This window comes from Phalacrocorax aristotelis, chromosome 6, assembly GCF_949628215.1.
Source record: "Phalacrocorax aristotelis chromosome 6, bGulAri2.1, whole genome shotgun sequence".
In the NCBI taxonomy this organism is placed as follows: domain Eukaryota; kingdom Metazoa; phylum Chordata; class Aves; order Suliformes; family Phalacrocoracidae; genus Phalacrocorax; species Phalacrocorax aristotelis.
Window position 1 is genome coordinate 55199837 of NC_134281.1, and position 19916 is coordinate 55219752.

The window sequence follows — 19916 nt, forward strand, 5'->3', positions numbered from 1 at the left end:
CATAGCACAGTGAAAATAATGTTGATACTTTAGATATTCTGCACAAACCAGGACTTTTTCTTTTCCCTGTATATGAACAAATAACATTTGATAAATAATTTGCTCGGTAATGTTTTTTCTGTGATGCTTGTCAAATTTTTTTACCTATCTGCTTTTTGTTGTTTCACTAGCTGTGGTCAAGCAACACCTATTTGTGGCAGTGAAAATTGCCTGTGCTGCAGACCACTGAGCAGTGGGATGGTAGGGCATCACTCAGATAAGCCAAGATAAAGCTAATTTCTCTTGTCCACCTTTTCACGGCAGACACTAACCCAACCTGCCTGAACTGTTGTTGCCCACCCATGACCTCAGTGTACAGGAACAGCGAGAAATCCTTCACTGGAGACGCTGCTGGTGAGGTGCATCTCCGTGGTGCATCGGAAGGCACCTGGACCTGCATTTCTTATCGTTGCTACTCAGCTGCAGCACCTGGGGCGCAGAGTTCAATAGCAAAGAGTCTCCACCCACCGACTGTCACGACAGTGTTCCTACAGCCCTGCTCCCCAGGCTAAAACTCAACAGTCCATGACTTGAAGTGCTGATCATTATTCTTAATTATCTGATCAATTGATAGTTGTCATAAAGAGTCACAAGACTACTTACAACATTCCTCTTCCATTATACCCCAGATTGGTAGCCTCCATTTTAGCTGTTACTGAAGAGGCATAAACAGCGGTGGGGAGGTGGAACAGTTGGACCGTGCAACATCACAGGCACCTGAACAGCCAGGCTGTGCACACGCTCATTTCAGTGGTGTAGCAATACAAAGGGTGCAGTTCTGGTTCTCTCATTTTTTGACTGTAAACAGTTTTAATTCAGTTTTGCTTTTGTTGTGTAACTTCCATATTTGCATATCCTGGTATTTCTACTACACGTGTTATGAAACACGGGCAGACTCTTTGTTTCCCGAAAGTGGCTGATAATCAACAGAATAAACCATACAGATTTGTAAAGGGTTTGTAACTCTCAGGCTTCCTGTGCAAAGGCACGACCATACACCACTTACTCAACCTCATACGCCCGCATGGCATGCATTGTTGGTGCGAAACGTTTATTTTTGCATAGTTTGTATCTATTCATGGAGTTTTTAATTCTAAAATGTGCTGGTTTTTTTCACAATGCCAAATGCTCAACGAATATCTGCCTGTCCTAGTGACTCGGTGCTGCCTTCGCTGCCCACTGCAACCCCTTTGACTGGGCAGACCCTCTCCTGCGGAATGGGACAAGTGGCGCTGCCCCCTCTGCGATTTCAGGGGGACCTTCCCAGCAAAGCTGATCCTGCAAAAGCGCAGAAGTCTTGGTCCCCGGCACAGAGAGGGGAGAAAGATGGTCTCTCTCATCTGGAAACCCAGAGTCTCTTCTCCTCAGCATGCAGGTATGGCTATTCTCACCCTTGGGCTCTGTTCTAGTCAGACTAAATGAGAACACGTATTATACATGAAAATTGTTTGCCGAGGGAGTAGGAGAGGCCAAAAGCAGACATTATTAATCCACTAAACATTACTGTACTGCTGCCAACTTTGTAACAAACACAACAGTAAGGATTGTTGTTTGGTATAAATTGCCTTGTAATCATTTCCACAAGCTGAGACTCGGTCCCAGCATGCCTGACAAGCTCGCAAGGGGCAAGAAATGTAAATACAGCCTCTCGAAATACACGCCTGCCACTTGCTCACCCACCAGGATGTCTCCTACCCTCACCATGGCCACTGCCATCCCAGAGCAGGGGTACAACTCTGTCCCCCTGTCACTGCTCCAAAAAATTCCCTGATGATTTTCCTGTAAGCCCCTGTATCCCCACAGACGCTTCTATAACACCGGTAATTGTGCATCGTTACAGTAGTGGTTTGCTGTGTTGGAAGAGTGCAATTTTACACAGACTTAATGCAAGAGGTCAAAGGATTAGACATAAGCCTTGCTAGAAGAAAAGCTTAAAAAAAATGAAAGATAAATTTTGACTGTGAGAAGCTTAATTCCAGCTGGGCAATTACAATACTGGAAAAGCGGCAGAGGCATTGCAGCCAGAGCCTGCTTCAGAGGGCAGCCTTTATGGTGGGATTGCTGCTGCTGTCTCCACCACAACTGAAAATGTACTGAGCCCTCATGATGGGAGCGATAAGGAATGTATTGGAGAATTTCTCAAGGACACCTGGGCTCCACCCCAGCTGTCTGCCAGTACGTCATGGAAAGCTTTGGGAGAAATGTCTCTGGGTGAGCTGGGAACCTTCCCTTCTCCAAGGCACGCCAGCTTAGCCTGGCACTTGGACTTGTCACGGAGGTTCGCAGGTGTATTTCTGAACCACGGCAAAGCCTGCTTCAAAGTGGGCTAGACTGCGCTTTAAAAGTGCAGAAATCCTGCAAAGCCCAGGGGGGTTTGATTGTTTCTCTGTCAGTAACACCCATTCTTCCAGCTATCCTTGCAAACCACACGTGCCGCTCCCCTCTCAGCACTCTGTGTAGTTTTCTGATCTCAAAACGGGAAGTTTCCAGTAAACACATCTAATGTAAGCGCCTGTGTCAAACAGGGCTTCCTCTGCCTGCCTGCGGCGTGAAGGGAGAGGATTATTTTTGCAAAGACATATGGGCCTTTCTCACCCCTCGCTCCCGTTTAAATATATAGACTCCTGACAGTAATGAAACACTCAAGAACACCATTGTGAGAATTTGGTTTAAAGTATAAAAGCATCCTTGGTGTTATTAGCATAGTCACCTAATTATCCCCAGAGAAACTTACACCCATACGTTAACGCCTATAAATTATTGTGTGGATCTCTTTTATACCTTTATTTTCGGTTTCTGGGAAAAATACATCACTGGGCACTGAGTATAGTAATTGCTTCAGAATGTGTAAACTGCCTGTGCCCTGGGTGAAATGTTTGGGAGGCAGATTAATGCTGCCAGCATTTTCTATAAGCTCGGTGTAAGCCAAAGCCTAACTGTGCTCAGAATGTGATGCAAGAATCCGATGCACCTCTTTAATTTCAAAAGAGATTTTTAAAAAAAGACAGGAATTTAAAAAAGAGAATGGAGATTAAGAGAAATTTATGATAGGCCAGGTGTGGAAAAAAACCCCTTGTAGCAGGGAATATGTTCTTCATAGTGCAAGACAGAGAGCCTGATCTGAAATTTCAAGCTAGTTTATCAGTATCAGTGTTTTGTAGATACCCTGAGTAGCTTAGCCATATCTCACACTTTTCTATTTAGATTGGAGATACCAGATTAAAGGCCTAATCCACTGTATTTTCTCAGAATCCTTATGAACTTGTCATGAATGCAGCAAAAGAACCTGCATATGAACTCAGACGTCAGTTGTAGCACCTTCAGAGCTTGGCCTCAGACAGAAACTAGCTCATAATACGTGACCAATATATATGGGTTTTAACTGGTTTATCCCAGTATTAAGAGTATGCTAGTCTATGCATGTTTGGTATGTTCATTTTACTCAAACTGTTACACACAAAATATTAGGACTTGAAAAAATATGTCTTGCTTTTTAAAAACAGCCGGGTTACACTTTTACTCAAGTGATTTTAGTAAATCGTCCCGATTTTATTTTTTTCAGTTGAGTTTGTTTGACATTTCTACACAAGGTATCTGATGACTATTCTGATTCTCCCGTAAGAGAGATAAAAGTAAGGAACATTCTTCCCCTCCTTTGATCACTTTGTAGCTTGGGAACTGTAAACTGATTCTCAGATATTCAAAGCTTTACCGGAGCAGAGCACAGTAATTAATGTTGCCGGCTAGAGTGCTGGCGATTGCTACAAGTGGTTCACTGTAGTACACTTGTACTAGCATTGCCTAATTTATTACTAATAGAAATTTTGCATGCAAATGAGCCACAGAGTTGGCATCATAATACCGTAACCCAAAAATCTGTCCTCACATGTATTAGTACCCGCAAATAAGCATGTCACATTACAGCAGTACACAGTTCTCCCATTACATTCCAAAACCTGGCAAAATCTCACTAAAGGCCATATCATCAAGCGTTTTCTTTTTCTTCCTTACTTCTGGCTTTCCAAAGTGTGAAAGTGTTTAGCTCCAAGGCTTTTTTGTGTCTGCCTTTTTTCATGTTTCCTTTTTGGGCTAAGATTCTGCCAGCCAAAAATCAGTATTTCTGTTGCTATAGTGCAGCTTTAAAAAATGTATTTTTGCAGGGGTATGAGTACGCTCAGCACCACTGTCCACCACCTCGTGCTGAGGATTAAGAATGCCCAGCCCAGCACACATTTTAGGAGCTGCTTCCTTCCATGCTCCAAAAGGTGCTCCATTTCACATACTGACATCGTAAATCCTACGCATTGTGCAAAGGAAGTCTGCATCTCTTCCTCTCTTGCTTTCTAACTACTCCAGGTATTTCATCATGAAAGTCAAGGTGAGAATGAGGGAAGTGATAATTTTGCATGGGACATTTTGCAAGGAAAGACCATGGAAGAAATGCTGCCCGGCAAATAGGGACATTTAGTACAACCATGTTCCCAGCCACCCACCAACCTTCCCTCCTCTTTACTGCCAAAAGATGTGAAGAACCAGAGAAATGGGAGCAAAGAGAGCTTGCAGGAGACATGAAGAAGTGGGGACAAGACAAATGAAGGTGAGCAAGAGAAAAAAAGCAAGGGAAGAGCAGAAGGAACATTAGGATGGCTAACACCAGGGAGGTCAGAGACCTTGAGTTTGGTGATAGAGAACCATTAGGAGTTAACAGGATGTTTCATTTACCGTGATTGTTGCTTAACATTTATCCATTTTACAGATACAGCCTCCACAGGCAATGCCACAGAGAGATAAAAATGAGAGGCATAAACTGACTTAGCCAAGTATAAAAACAAAACAAAACAAAACAACAGCCAGAAAGTCGCTACCTGTCTGTTACCAAACCTACAAGAGGTGAGGCAAGGCGAAGTCAAAAGCATTAAATGTGTAAAACTAGGAGGGAGAAATTCATAAACCAAGCTAAACAGTTTGAACCACACATATCTGAAAAACATGTTAAACCATTTTTTTAGAATGGAGGAAGCTACTATTAAGGTTTAACGCCAATACAAAAATATGATTAAAACAAAAGATGCAAAACATCCCCAAGAGTAACTGCGGATCATTACATCACAGACCGTGACACTAAAGCTAGCTTCGTTCTTTCTTGTGGCATTGAGCTAACTGCAGGCAAAAAAGTAAATACAAACACAAAAGAACATAAACAGGACATAAATAGTGATAAGCAAACTGATGCTTTTAGCACTTTTCTCTTGAGATTATTATTACAGGTGTATCTACAACATATGGCCGTTTATTCTCAGGTGAAAATCAAGCTTAATTTAGAAACCTCCCCAGTTTTCTATTTTCTTTGGTTTCATCTCTGATCCTACTTTGCTCTCCAGCACTAAAGGAACCACCACTGGTCTAATACTAATACTAATTCTCAATGCACTGAGTCAAAATCAGCAAGCATTCCTAGATATTACTTACTGTCACTTGGCTCATGGTGGCCTGCTGTTTTGTCACCGCCCGGTCTTGAATCCCACAGAGGAATAATGGCAGTATAGAAGCTGTAGCTCTATAAAAAGTGTCATCTTAATATCAGAGGAGGAGCTAGGCATAAGGGGTTGGCTTCATAAATGTAAATATTTCATAATTTATTTAGTAACGTGGCTTTTCTTTTCCCCCCAGGCAAAAACTTTAATAAAGGAATAGGTCTACTGCAACAAAGGAAACAACAGCAAAAATAGAGACAAGGACATATCCTAACCCCCTTAATATCAGTAGGAATTTGCCTTCATCTTCAGTGGGAACAGAACTTCAAAGACACAGGAATCATCCATAAAACCTGAAGGATAAAATCTGAACTGTTCGTGGTCTATGACACAAACCGTGTTTAGAGGATGGCAGTGTGGTCCCGATACACTGGTGGAAATGTCCCCAGCAAGAGTTTCACATCCTGGGCCTTGTCCCCAGCGCTGCCAGGGCGGCTGGTAGGACAGACATCAGAGGGACCACATGCGGGGGCAGTTTTTTTGGCAGAAGAACCTCTCTGAGGCAGGACCATGCAGGACCTGGGGCAGAGATGAACCTCCTCTTGACTGTCTCTCTCGCTGTTCATGGCTTTACTTTCAGTGCCCAAATCAGGTAAAGTGGTATCACCACCTTTAGAGGGGTTTTTTTACATCTCAGTAATTTAAGATATTCTTTCAAAGCCTGTCTCTGGTGGAATGAAGACTGAAAGCTGTGTCTCCTCAGTCCTACCTTGAGTTGTTAGCACTGAGGAAGATAAGCAGTGTGGATAGAAAGAATCTTTTCTTCTCCAGGGAGATTCAAGGTCTCCCTTGAGGACTAAGAACACCTCCTGGGTGCATTCTGCCTGCTAAATGCTGTGAAAAACCAATGTGGGACAGCCAAGATGAGGGAACCCATTCCCAAACATCTCTGTGGGTCTTGTTTTGGTACTGGCACCATAGCAACCACAGCAACATAGAAATGAAAAGAACAGAGGTACCATTCTTCTGCTAATAGCAGAATTAGTTTCCCTCTCTTTCCTTTGGATGAGTCCTCATGCTTTTTCCACTCCCGGGATTGCATAATAAGGCACAGTATCAAGTCACTGTATGATAATGTGTGTAATGTACAACCTGGAGAGGTTGTCACACTCCTGATGGGTGAGTTCATCTGCCCCACAAACACGCTCCTCATAGTCCTATTTTAGCTCTTTAAAAAAAAGCCCTCCTCTGCCCTTCATTATTGGTCATCAAAATAAGTGTGACAACATAGACTCTTGCAAACAAACCAGCTTCCAAATAATGGCAGGTGTCTCAGGAGAACGTTCCGCGGGAAGGCCTAATGAAGGCCTCCTCATTAACTTCAAATGATATTTCATATGGGATCTGCACCACCAGCCCACTGCAGGTCATATCAAGAAAAAGATTACAAACATTTTCAGAAAAGGTCCTTTAAACGAAATATGTTTACCATATGCTAGTGTGTCTGTGTTCTATATGGCAATGCTTTTGAATCCCTGGGTGTAGAGAGGTCCATGGACAACCTTTAAGAAAGCCACAAATATGACAACAAAATACAAGGTCATGCATATTTTCCATATGTTAAATTTCTTAAGGAAGCCTACGCCTCTACTGGAAAACTATAGGGAAATTTCAAAGCCCGTGCTTTTTGCAAGTCAGACCTATATTGTATGTCAGAATATACAGCTGGGGTGTTGTGGTGGTTTTTTTTGAGAGAGAGCGAGCATTGCTCAGGATCCTGCAGGAACAGAGAACTTATGGTTTCCTTTTTTTTTTTTTTTCAATAAAACGCAGTATTTCTTTAATGCTAAATTCCTTTGGTTTCCAGTGCCCTAATTTTTGACAATCAGCATGTATACAACTGGTCTAAGAAATGAGGAATGAAGCATGTGGTTTGGCTGCTTTGAAAATCATATAATAAAGCTATTTGAGTTTGTGGGCTCAGCTTGGTGGCCCAACTATAGACAGACAGTGCAGTAAAGGTGGAACACAGTATCGCAAATAAGGAACTGATCTTTATTTCACGGTCCCCATCTTCTCCGGGTGTACGAGCCCAGTGCTTTGTGGGACCAAGTGGCGCTCTTAAACAGACCAACCAATTTGGTTACATTAGTTAAACCAATGTGCTAAAGGCAAAGTGAAACTGAGCAGCTTCATGGTCCTCACCACGTATACCATGGGCACAGTATCTCCCCCAAGCAAGGGAAATCTCAAGGGCCAACAGCAGTTGAAGGAAGTCTAGTGTAATTTAAGTGTAGTATTGTATGAAGCATGACAATAAGATCAGCTGAGTAAAAAACTGGAAGAGCTAAACTCTGGACAAATTTATGAATCCACTGCACAAAGTAATACTTACTTGTGCAAAGTATTCAGCAGAAAAGAAATATGTTTCTTCTAAGAAGATGTAGGTGTGGCTACTACAGTGTACCAAAGAGATTAAAATAAAAAAACCTGTTGATGCTGTGTTCTTGTTATGTTTGAAGTAATAATTAGAGTCTGGCGTCAAGTTTGAATGATAACTATTACTTTCTTCACACAGATTTTCTAAGCTTGAGAGACCAGTTTTCAAAAGCTCTCTAGCAAAGCTATTATGTTACCAGTATTACTCCATCAGGAGAAACTGTTAAAGGATGATCAGAACTACTGAGGGCAAGCCCCGGTTTTCCAGTATCTTCTCAGGACTCCGCTTCAAAAATGAAAGTCAGCTTTTCTGGCAGTAATCTCTCATAATTACAACTGAAAATGATGCAATTGGCAAATTCTCAACTGCCTTGGAAATTGGACCTAACACATTCAAAGGCATAAGCCTTAAAAATATTTCACACATAAACACTTTTTGCCAATATTCTCAGTTAGAACTCATGGGTTTGTTGTTAAAGAAAAAAAAAAACCCATGCTGTTTCTTTCATTGCTGGTAGTTTTGTACCTGTTACTGCTTTGAATTCTCTGTTTGAGTACTCCCAGAAGGCGGTTGTTACTGCAGATGCCCCAGACTCTGCCAGGTGATGGGCCTTCTGTGCAGTTCAGCCATTTCCCCCCATTGCAGGTATTAGACGCCCCAGCTTACTTCACCGTGACTCCAGCGCGTGTTCTTTTCTTCTTCAGGTTTATTAAAAAACAACTCTTGGACTGAAAAAGAAGCACTTTTACCAGAACAGATATTTGGATTCCTTGTACTCCAAACTCCCAGAGCACCATGTCCCAGATGGAAAAGGATTACAATAAATCTTGTATATGGATGAATGAACATACTATATATAAAGAGAAGCTTCCAACTGAAGAGCTCTAGTACTGTAAAATAAAGCATTCAAAAGTGAGGAAATATAGAACTACCTTTGCCTGTGCAACTTTGATTTGGCCTGTGTATGACTATTCTTCACAACTTGACCATCTTCTATTTCATGTACAAAAGCTACAGCTTTCTCAGATGAGTAGCGTTTTTGCTGGGTTTTAATCTTTTTAATTAAGTGTACGGTCTTCTGGTATTATTGCTCACCAGCCAGCTCCTTCCCAGAACCTAATTCTGCCATGGGAGTTTTATACGTTTAGCTCCCTGAAGTATCATTGTTCTCACGTTTGGTCTAGGATATGCAGTAGTGGTACAAATAAGATGTAGGCCTATGGGTGGAGGGACAAAGAGTATTTACTATTAACAGACTCAAACTGTTCATTTCCTTCCTTCTTTGGGTTCCCTCCCGGTATACTATAGCAAGTTCTGCTCCTAAACAATTTTTCTGAGTTTAATATATTATTATTAGTCACAAGATTATCCTGGCTTCATGCTATGCCTTTACCTACTAACAAAGCTTTTCTTAAAACCCGTTGAAATGCTTTTCACCCTAAGTACGTTGTTTGGTTTCTGCCACACAGCCCTCTGCGAGTACTATACAAATGCAATGGCTTTTGCAAATCACAGCGGGTGGAAGCTTGGTTGGAGAATACACTGGAACATCCAGAGTAGCATTGCAGTTATAGGTAGTGACTGTTAAAAATTCTCAGAAATGTAAGAAGTATTTAAAGGCCAGATGGTTCAGGAACCTAACTGGAGATTAACTGGCACCAAAATGTGTGACAACAAAAAGAGTGAAGAGGGTTATCTGCTGCAGCTTGCTTTCTGAAATAAGAAAAAAGGGAAGAATTTATGAATGCAAACATGAAGGGGACATCACTTTCCAAAGAGTTTTGAACGGCAGAGAGTTGTGGAGTGCCTGCCTCTTCCTAAGGCAGGATAATACCTAGAAATACAGCCAGTAGGTGACTGACACCTCACCTGAAACAACAAAATTACCTTATTTAATTTCTACCAAGAGGCATAATGGAATGAAAGATCTTGAGCCCAAAGGAAAGAAAATCATTGTGTCCCCAAAAAGACAGACTGCTTCCTCATGAGATGGTGTTAAGGACAGGCTGCTAGCCATGCACATCTGGAGGGGTGCCCAGAGAAACAACAGCATGGCCAATGGATGCGGTTCATCCTTGTCCTTGTCACGGTCTGTTCCTAGCACTACCGAGCAAAATACAGCTGAACGAACAAGTGAGAACAAAATTTTTAATATCAGCCTCAGCCTGGACAAAAGCCTAGAAAATGATACGTTTAGCTGTAAAAAAATCTAGAATGACATGCCAAAAATCCTCAACAGAGACTGCAAAGAGACTACAATCATCTGAGCAGTATAGTCTAGTTAAGTTTTTAAAAAGTACAACAGACCTTGATCTCGATAAATAACTTGGGTGCAGGATCTAGAGCAGTTTTGTTGGGATCTCCAGCAATGCCATCACTCCATCTCTCAGTGATCCTGGGGTTGGCATCGTATCAACAACATCAACCCTGCAGGTTGTGTAACAGGATAATGATGCAACCCTTAGGGATGAAGGTGGAGGTGCTGGTAAGATGACAAAGTCCCGCCACCCACATACAATAAGAAATAATTGAGATTAGGTGAGGCTGCAGTCGAACATGAAACATTAAAAATACTGTTTATTAACAATCACAGCACCAATTAAACTGAATTTATATAAACTATTTAATTAACAGATTAGAAAGACTGAAGTGACCTGTGTGATCTTCTAGTCTGACTTCCTGTATAATGGAGAGATTTCCCTGAACTAGTTCCTGTCTGAACTAGATTGTATCATTTTAAGGGGGAAACATCACATCTTGATATAAATATCAACAGAAAAGTTACCATAATTCTTGGTAACCCTCTCTATGGTTAATTATGGGTAACTATAAATTAAGATTGCAGGTCTTGGATCTTTGTCTGCTAGAGCTAGGCCGTGTATTTTTAAATGGATATTTACTACATAGAAAGGTATGTAAAGGGGCCCTATTAACTTTCTCTTTGATAAGCTAAATAGGTGGAACTCCTTGAGCCCCACATTAGAAGGAGACTATCCTAATCCTTTAATCATGTCTCATGTCTGTTCTGTGAAATCCCTCTAATTTTTCACCACTCTTTTTGAATTTAGGACACAAATCCCATGTACAACATTCCAATTTGCCTTCCATCAGTGCCAGACAGAGAAGAAGTATAAACCTCTCTGTTCTTTCTCAATATTTACTTGCTTGGGCAATCAAGATTTAGATTCCCTGTTCTAGTCAGCCGGTCAAAGAAGCAGCAATCGTGGTCTACTAGTCTCTGACTCCTTTTCAGTGACCCTGCTTCCCAGGAGAGGACTCCCCATGAGACTTGCTGGGCCCTTGTATTTCTTTCTAGAATACATGTTACGCTTATCTATCTGTAGAAGGCAAAAATGCTTTCACACTAATTTCATAGAAGAACAAGGCACAGAGGGACTTATCAGAGGTTACCATGAAATATTTGTGAAGAAGGAAACTGAGCACAGGACTGGTCTCCTGAATCCCATACTGGTGCTAGTACTGCACATTTACATGTGAAGTTGAATTGCAGAGGCCATGACCAGATGCATTGTCAGCTGATGGATGTGATCCTGGTATCAGACTGAATGCTGTCATTTCTTTTCAGATGCGTTTAAAGCTCCCCTGGTGAAATAAAAGAACAGGGCTTGAATCATTCAGCCTAACCCTCTCCTGCCAAAGGCAACCACATCCTACCTTCTCTTTCATAAATAATCCCACACAAACTTAGGAAATAAAATATTTTCCTGAGCAGGAGGAAAATACGATCAAATTGGAAATACAAAGGAAAAATATTATCTCAGATAATTCTTCCTCGTCATCTTGTTCAGTAACTTTTATTGAAATAGCACTTTTGATTTGATTCTGCCCTCTGTCTCCTACTGTAGGGAATAGAGATAGTCTTCAGCATCAGTCTGTGTTGGGTAGAGCACCAAACTTGCTGAACCATGTAGACCAAGCAAAAGAGTAACTGTAATAAAAAGACTCACTTAAGACCAGATTTCATGATGAGTTTCATTTCTTCATGCAGTCAAACCTGTGCACCAGACAGGATTGGCTCTGACAAGATTCTACTGTAAAATGCTACAAAAGAGGCTGGAATGTAGGCCAGAGCTAGGGATAGTTCTTGGGAAGCTCCCTGGATTTCCTGGAGGGCAAGGTGTGGCTCTGTACGTGGGAGGTAAACGCCAGTGATTTTCTGTTACTAGTAATTAGGTGCAGCTTGAGTTTCATTAATAAGAGCTACATATGCATACTGGAAAAAAGAGTTTATCTGACATTGGGATTATTACATGTTGCCAGCTAAATGTCTTACAATGTTCATTACCTTTGTTATTTTGTGATTAGCACTTATAAATGTCCAAAAGCGTGTTCACATTTTACCAACACGTAAGAAAAGTCTGCCACTGAGAGTTTATAATGTAAAAGAGAAGGAAATCTCCTGGTAAATCTCCAAATTATCCCACCAATTGTCTAATATTTTGGAACTACTTCTTGTGTTAATGTTTGTTTTCATGAGCTTCAGTCATTTTGCTTTTGATGTTGTTTATGATCACTACCAGATATAGAAATATGCTTTCCAGAAAGTTATCCTGAGGTGAACACCCAGTATGAACACCCATATCAGGCTTATAGGATGTGATAAACCAATAATGAAAGGAAAGAGAATCTTTTCAGGGAAAAGGGGCTGGGTAGCCCTAAATAAAAGAGATACTGCAACTCTAATGACTCTTCATCAAAATTTAGCTATACAAACAGTAAAAAACCCTGTAATATAGCTAGAAATGTTGGTTAAATTATTTTTAAAATTAATTCATTGCAGTCCCTAACCAGGTGCTACCTAAATATTATGACAGATACTCTAAAATTCTTATAAGACATTTTAAAGGTGTTTTTTTTCTCCATTTTGATGTTTCATAGCATCACGGGTTTTCAAGCCGGAAGAAAGGACTGTGACTCTCCAGCCTGACCTTTTGCACAGTACAAGTGACAATTAGATCAAGTGAAGTCTACATAATTTCTGGTGGAGCCAGAACACTTCATTCGGAAAAAATCCACTTTCTTGATTTAAAGATTTCAGGTGACAAGGAACACTTCAAAGGCCTATCTATCTTTTTTCCACAGTTTATTTAGTCTAAGGGTTTTGTTTGGTGGTTGTTTTTTTTTTTTAATCAAAAAATGTCTCTTGGATCAGATTCCAAATACTACTTCTTTTAAAAGATTTGTCTGATAAACTGAAGACCCCTATGATTACAATTATTCTCTTTACTTAGGTAATTCCATGTGAGTTAGCCCTTATGTGATTCATTGATAGGCTAAAGAAATTAAGCTTTAAGTCTCTTCTGTAAGAAGGCTAATCTCAAATCAGCCATGTAGTTCTGTTTAACCAGTTTTGTCAGTTTTTCTACCGATATCAGGCCAAGACATACTGCTCCACCACTAAAATCCGTATTGCTAGGGTGTGCTCCCCACGTTTATCCACAAGGATAGCACAGAAATTTTAGCCTGCACTTAACTGTATTAGAACGCACATTGTTCAAGTTAGCTCATCTTACCAAAGATTCTGGTAACACTGTGGAATAAATCCTTATCATGTATCGCTTCACAACTTCTGCTTCTTATGCAAATATCATTTTACAGAGTTGTAAACTAACTAATCTGGGTTACTGGCCATTTATAACTACCTCTGACTTACTAATAATGCCAAGTAGAAAACGGTCCTGACTACTTTTTCCAAATTTAAAATGTAAAGTATCTACTAAGAGCTAAAGAGCGATATAGCCAGACACAGAAACATACTAAAATAGAAGAATATTTAAGCAACATATTTTGCTTAATTGTTGATAATGTGTATTGATACCATGGATCTAAGAGTGATCTGCAAGGGGCACAAGTTTCACTTTACCCTGTCATAAGATAGTTACCTTATTTCTATAGTAGCACCTATGAATTATGTTGCAGTAATTTTGAACGAGGAGAAAATTCTTAGATATCTGTGGGCAACCTGCAAGCAGAAAAAGAAGCAAAATTATTTGCTATACCAAGTTATATTTATTACAGAGAAATTATTCCCCTAGAGCGCAAATACACCTTAATATAAACTAACAGGAAATCAATAAATAAAATGAAAACCCAAAGTAGCATATTCTGAAAAATATCTGCCTAGAAATGAGTCATAGTCTAATGCTTGATAAACTCTTCTTCAGTACGTGAAGGAATGTTTTATTAAGACAGCCCAAGCTATGTGTAATTGCCACCAGCGGAAAGATACCTGCATTACTTCCTGCAAAGAGGACCACACCCGCCAAGGAACACAAGTTTTTCTACATACCCACAAGGTTGATGAAATGTTGCCATTGATTACCTTCCCTTTTACAGGACAATTCATTGGAAAAGGATACTGATCTCCAGAAGCAGCAAAATGAATTCAGCAAAATACCAGGGTGGAAACAGTAGATTCTTCTTCGGTACTTTGCCATGGGTAGCTATTGGATAAACTTCTCAGAAAGTCTAAATGCACCGAATTACAATTTTCTTGTTTATAGGATTTCTATTTGGGGAAGTATTCCCGTTTTCTGCACTAGGCACTTGAAGCTCCAACTCCTTTATCTTTTTCTTTTTCACCGTATATACAATTAATGCATTATCTAGCAGTTTTAATCTACTAACCAGAAGTGCTGACAGACTTGTAGGAAATCAAACACCCAGTATTTGTCAGGCTGATCTGTCCAGATTAAGATAATGGCCAGCTATGCCATCTTGATAGGTCCTGTGGGAAGGAATTATTGTAATGGCGGTTATAACTACATGTTTAAGACTGTGTTGACATCCATAAAGCAGCTGTAAAGTATTTTTTTAAAACTCTAATGAGCTTTAAAACTGGACACTCGCAGCAGACTATGGAATTTCCATAATTTTTAAATAACACATTTGCAAGATTTTTTGCAGGAATACCACATAAAATGCCTTCTTTTTTAAATACTCTCCTTTGCTTCATTTTTCCTTGGATTATTTAAGTTTTGCTCTCTCAGGCTTCCAAATGGTTGACTTCTCTTTCTTTCTCACATGCAGGTACATACATGTTCTGAGATGCTGGACACAGACCATGTCAAGGCATCAGCAATCACTGCTCTTCGCACAGTATAGCAAGAGGGTTACACTAAGCTGAACTGCTGCAACTTCAAGGAGGGCAGGATGGAGGAGCCACCAATGACGGGTCTGTCAAACTCACCTCAGTCCCCAGGACGACTGTGGAACAAATACTCCTGGAAGACACTTCCAAGCACTTGAGGGACACAAAGGTGACTGAGAACAGCTGGTGTGATGTGGCTTTACCAGGGGCAAACTTGTGATGGGAAGACCAGCTCAGCAGAGGAAGAAAAGAAGCACATGCTGCTCACCTTGGCTTTAGGGAGGCCTTCAACACCATCTCCCACAGTACGGTTGCAGTCAAATTGGTGAAATATGGAGTGGAAAATTGTACTTCATGGTGGGCGGATAATTGGCCAGCCTGTGAGTAAAACGGGTGTTGATCAGCAGTGCAGAGTCACCAGAAAGGTGGCTGGTACTAGTGGTGTTCCTCAGGGACCCATATGGGGGCCAAAACTCCTTGTTAATGACCTAGCTGAGGTAACAGTACACTCCCAGCAAGTTCTGGTGTCATACCTATTGGGGGCGGGGTGTCAATACTCCAGAAGACAAAGCTGCTATTCAGAGGGGCCTTCCCTTTTTTTTAATCGTTTGCTTTCTTAAACCTAGGACTTTTTACACAAAAGCTATAAAAAGCATTAAGATCGTAAAGAGACTCTGAAAAGCAAGGGCATTACAGAATGAAACCTAAGAAAATTTCATTTGGTCTCCTTATTGACCTGTAGTATAACAAACTTTAATTTCATTTTAGGAACAGACACTAAGTCTGCATTCCTCATTTGCTGGGTGCTGAAGCTGAGATATCTGGAATCTGATATGTAGAATGATCCTGAGTACGGTGAAGTTAATTGCGAACCTAATTGAACATAGTTGTGGTTTGAACATATGGCGCTAAATATTCTCAAAATATCCAGCTTGGGTTTCTGACAAGGGGCATTCTAAATTCATAGATACATTTGATAAACTTTGTTTTGACAAGCTTGTTTAAGGACATAATACCTCCTTTCCAATAAGCACCTTCATGTTTCTACACAGCTCAGATACTGTAAAGAACAGTAACCCAGAAAAGCATATGAAAATAATTCATGTTTGTGTTGATTTATGGGATGAGGACAGGCATTTGGAGCACATAGTAAGATCTAGTGTTCATCCTGAAATGTTAAGCAATACCCAGCTTTACTGAGCATGATCCCGTTTTATCCATCAGAGAGATTGCCCTAGGTGACTGAAAATACTGAAATTAAAGACTGTAAACAAGATCCACGAAGGAACTCAAGCCTGCAAGTCCCACACAGATGATCTTGAAAACTACCCATGCAGCTCCTGCATAGGCACCTTGTAATTTTACTTTGCTCCCCTACGTAATGCTCCCCTGGAGAAACAGCTCTGGGTATGCCCAAGTCTGGGAACAGTCTGGAAAGAGCTAAGCAGTTTAGCATTTATTTCGTGCTTACGGCTAGCTGGATGAACAAGAGGCTTTTCTACAGCAGAGATCCCAGATGGGTTGGTACAATAACACAGAACAAGCATCACAGGCCTAGGCTCGCTACAAAATACAACGTGGGCTTTCTCTCAAGAAGGGGCGGAATAGTGGCCATCTGCCACAGGATGGCGTATCGTGGTGGGCCCACGTTCAGCTCTTTCCTCAGTTAGGGAGATGTGGGCTTAGACACAGATTCCCCCACCACAACGGTATCTCCCACTGCTCTTGGAATGTTCCACCCTGGTGAGACCACATCACCCTTTCTTCACTGTACAGAAAGCCCCACAGAGCATTAGGCCTGGAGCATAAAAGGAACCAGACTCCGTAGCCCACTGATGACGGCACGCACCTAGAGACTGAACCTGGCTACAACCATTCTTTGTGGCTTGTTTCTGCTTAGCTGTGTGACTTTTTAAAGTAAACTAGGTGGAGAATATCGAGACCTGGCCAGGAATCCAACATCCTTCCTTTCAGGAAGAGGGTGCCCCAGCCACTAGTTATTTGGTCCCGCATTTTCTGCATCTTATTCTGCATGCAACGATAGCTTCAGCTGGAAGAATGAAGAAAGTTCTCACCTCTGAAAAACCTGCAGGCTTGTGGTTTGATTGTTCTGTTGAAAGGAAGGATGTTATTCTCAGTTTCCAGAGGCTGGAAAGTCCTATCTTCTGTATCAAGTGTGATACTTTAATTTTTGAACTACCAGTTAAGGAAAGCAACTATCACCAACTTTGCTACCATCAGTGCTGTTAGGCAGTCCCCAAGAATGCCTACCAGAGAGAGGCTGCGAGCAAGAGCACAAAGAACGTCTGTTTTGCGGGGCCTGGTAAGGTTCAGACGTGATCAAAGCTGTGCTAACCGCTCTGAGGTGCTTACAGGCGTAACAAAAAAGCAGACCTTTGGGGTACAACTTCATCATCTACACAGCACCATGAAGGGATGGGAGAACTAGCTCTGAGTGCAAGAATAAGAAGAGTACACTTGCCCTGGTTCAGTAGCCTGCTCCCACCAGCCAGCCCTCCTGGGCAGCTGAACAAAGGATGCCTGCTGCAATGGTGTGCCACCACGCTGCAAGGCCCCAGCTTGTATTGCCGCTCCTTGTTGCCTTGTGCTGTTCAAACGTGTGAGCCTCTGTGACTTAGCTTGACTGCCCACACGTGGCACTAACTTCTGCAGCATAGCTATATTCCTTACCACCAAGAGAAAGTTCAGAGGGCCTTGGGATCCTGCAGAAGGTTTTGAGAGCCATGAATGTGCACTTCAACAGAGCTCGCCCTTGAAGGACCCTTGAGCCACCTCACTTCTTTCTTGTGTCTTGTTGTGGCCTCGTGTCCCTCATATCTCCCTGCTCCTCACCACTTTTAGATCCATGACAATACTGTTTCCAACTGTGTAACTTGGGGGATTTTGTCCTAGAGGAAAACCAGTCACTTCTCCCTTGTCCTCTACTCTACTATCACACCGAGAATCCTTAGAAATTAGAGGTTACAGAAACTGTGCTCATGAATCTTGTGATCTTCGAATTACTGCTGCCAATTGGTGGTTATCTGTTTTAACAACCACAAAGAGTTCTGGCTCACTGATTCCAAGAGGAATTGCTTTGCCATATGAACAAGGCAATGTAACTACAGTCAAAATTAATCCAGTTTGAAAACACATACAACAGCCTTTTGTTTTATTTTTCAGGTGAAAAGTGGTACTCTGTAGGCAGAAAGAGGCCTGTAGGCCATCTCTCCCAATACCGACAACGGTTTGTTTGGTTTGGAGCACTGCATTTTCTGGGGCATTTTGTTCAGTATAATGAAGCTTGAAGACAAGTAGTACATCCTGTCTACCTTCCGGTAATGAAATTAAGAAAAACAAAAAGGGAAAACAGCAAAATGTTGGTTATTACTTTTTTTTTTTAAAAAGTGTTCATTTTCTAACAAATTCTTGAGTCAGAGGTACCTTACCCTCTTTTCTCATCTCCTTCCATAAATATTTTCTAACTTAATTACTTTCTCCAGCTGAATTTTTGGTCCTTTTAACTTAATCTCAAGATATTTTTCAATTTTTTTGAAATGACAGAACAGCAAAAAACCCCGGTGCTCTATTGATACAGCTCAAAATGACACTTCTGCTACTGCAGCTGTGTCAGTGGTAATTTACAGAAAGGTTTCCTCCAAAATTCCTTAGTGCTGACATAAATAAATGTCTTCATTCATTGCTCTCCACTGGAGAACTTACTTGTTGGTTTACACAAACCAAAGATACTGGTGCTTTCTGTCTGGTTTTGTTTTGGGTTTGTTTTGTTTTGTTTTGTTTTTTTAATCAAACAGCTTCTTGCAAAAGATGTTTTCCTGGCAATGCTACATTAGTTGTTAAAAAAAAGAACATCCTGGATAATGTTATTTACACAGAACAGAGTTCATAGCTAAAATAACCAAAAGGCCCTGGGACCTTCTTTGTGAAGAAATTATACTAATACTATGCATGCATTTATGAGTTGGGCCTTCTGTTGAAATTATACTTGTACCTTGTTAGTGATCTTATTTTTACCAAGTCCACAATGTGTTTCTGGTGTCTTTTTATTGCCCCTCCCCTGCCCTAGGAAGTTCTGTTATTATTTTGCATCATTATTTTGTTGCTGTGAGTCCTCAGCAGAAAAGCCCTTGACTAACATTAGGAGGTTGCCTTCCCTTTGGCTGGGAGGGAGGATAATGTGTTTTTTTCCCCACGTAAGCACTCTGAGCTTCACATAATTACACTGCACATCAGTTTGCAACGATTCCAACAGAAACGCCATTGCAAATGGAAACTGCAAGTAACTCAGAATTCCCCACTAGCTCTGCTGACAGCGGTGGTGGAAACCTCTGCTAGTGACTTTTAGAGATACCCTTGCAACCGCTGGTATTTGAGTCAGCTAGTGAGATAAAGTTACAGAAAGTCCTTGGTTAACATATTCTCAACTAAATCCCCCAAACCTTAATTACCATGGAAAGTACTTATCCTTAAGGCACTAAGGAGAGCTGAGATATTTTCTCTTGACAAAAATGGGAGCGAGGCCAGAAAAGTATGGGATTGTACATAATGAGGCCTTTGATCTTTCATTTACATCTGTGTTAAGCAGAAATAACCTCAGTGAAGCAGGTTGAGTTACCCAGTTAAATTTGTCTATAGGACAGAAGGAGGTTTGAGACATTGTCTAGTTCAGATTATTTCTAGATCTTTTTCCATTATCTTTATGTTAACAGATTTTTCACTTTTCTAGTACGAGAAACTTGGTAATGCAAAATAGTATTTGTATATAAGATTAGTAAACATATTGCAAGCTTTGAGACAATCCTTGGGACACATGGAACTAATCAGTCCCACT